Genomic DNA, 1867 nt, shown 5'->3' with positions numbered 1-1867 from the left:
GTCAGCTGCGCTTCACTGCGGTGGTAGTCGTTGGCGTTGGTTATCGGTAATAGTGAGAAAGACATCAGACGGATGTGTAATCGACCCCCGTCCGTTGAATACAAGAGATATAGCCAACACTTCTTCAATGGCAGGTCAACAGCGGCATCTTTCGCCAGCTCCAACCGACTATACAAGGTCTTTCAGAATCACATCGACAAACCTTGAGAGTCAACTGATCATACAAATAGGACAATTTTTTCTTATTGTGTATACGAGAGATGTGGATCCAGAATGAACTACTAATTGTTTGAACTCTTTGGAACAGTAACAAGTTAATTTCATCAAACTGAACCAATTACGACTGTACCTTTTTGTACGTATTTTCGATAATGATTCACTTCAAGGAAACAATTTCGTCATTTAAATCTCATATCGGGTTAAGAGCTCTCGCTGTAAAGCCGAGAAATCCAACATGTGGTGCGCTAAGGTCGCACGACGCTTGTAGTCATGACAAAACAACCGGTGTCAGATTTTGTTAGCCCCTACGGCTGCACGTGATAGCCTGTCCTGACGTCAGAATGTGATCGAATACATTGATCTCTTTAATTGTATGCCCATCTTCCTCCACTATTTGTATTATATTCGTCATGGTAAATGAATTTCCATGCAGCTGAAGAACTTCGGGCAACGGCCTTGCCGCAGTGGATACACCGGTTCCCGTGAGATCACCGAAGTTAAGCGCTGTCGGGCGTGGCCGGCACTCGGATGGGTGACCATCCGGCCGCCATGTGCTGTTGCCATTTTTCGGGGCGCACTCAGCCTCGTGATGCCAATTGAGGAGCTACTCGACCGAATAGTAGCGGCTCCGGTCAAAGAAAACCATCATAACGACCGGGAGAGCGGTGTGCTGACCACACGCCCCTCCTATCCGCATCCTCAATGAGGATGACACGGCGGTCGGATGGTCCCGATGGGCCACTTGTGGCCTGAAGAGGGAGTGCTCTCTCTGTCTAAAGAACTTCGAGTCATGAACTTCATTTACTTTCAGGGAAACTGTTCTCTGTGTACTCGTAACTTGTTTTCTGGAAGCAATGTCCTGGATAACCTTAATGTTATTTAAAGCATATCTTCGGCAGCTTGCTCAGTCTGACCTCCGAAATACGTAGAGTCTGGCGCACCAGCACTCGGCGTCAGGGCGTGCCCGCTTGACGATGCGGCAACAAACGGGGGACCCGCCCGCCCGCCCGCCACTTTATCGTTTCCTGAAATCGCACCGGGGCCATGAAACGGCCATCGCAAAGAGACATTACCGCCGGGATGGCGTTCCACCTGAGCTGCGCCATTGTCCTCGGATTCCCTGTGTTGCTGTAACGGGACCCAAACGCTGAGATGGAGGGCCTGTTGACGACTTCTGAATTCCATATGCAGTTTGAAAAAGCTGAGAGAAGGTGGTAAGAAGCAGCAGTTCAACACCATAAAGAAACACCTTGATCGCTGGTACTAGCACAAAAAAAATAATGCTAATTTCGTTTCTCACGTAGGAAGCATCCTCATATAGAAAACGTGCTCTACAATAGGGATTATATTTACAATGTCTTAACAACGTTTCAGAAATTTCTCAATCTCCGCAGAACAAAAAGTTATTATGTCCACACTGATGAACTGTAGGCATAGCTGGATTTACATTGGCATCGTTGTCCTCTTCAGAGTGAGATTGTTGGCTCGAAGCACTATGGGACTTAACATCTGAGGTCATCAGTCCCCTACACTTAGAACTACTTAAACCTAACTAACCTAAAGACATCACACACATCCATTCCCGAGGCAGGATTCGAACCTGCGACCGTAGCAGCACCGCGGTTCCGGACTGAAGCTCCTAGAACCG

The 1867-nt window shown here is 47.8% G+C and overlaps 1 pseudogene; it reads left to right on the top strand.

Moving 5' to 3' along the window:
• Positions 1–665: 665 nt before the first annotated feature.
• On the top strand, positions 666–782 carry LOC124617060 (annotated as a pseudogene).
• The last annotated feature ends 1085 nt before the right edge of the window (positions 783–1867 follow it).

This window comes from Schistocerca americana, chromosome 5 (genome assembly GCF_021461395.2).
Source record: "Schistocerca americana isolate TAMUIC-IGC-003095 chromosome 5, iqSchAmer2.1, whole genome shotgun sequence".
Classification (NCBI taxonomy): domain Eukaryota; kingdom Metazoa; phylum Arthropoda; class Insecta; order Orthoptera; family Acrididae; genus Schistocerca; species Schistocerca americana.
This window is presented reverse-complemented; position numbering and strand designations above follow the sequence as displayed.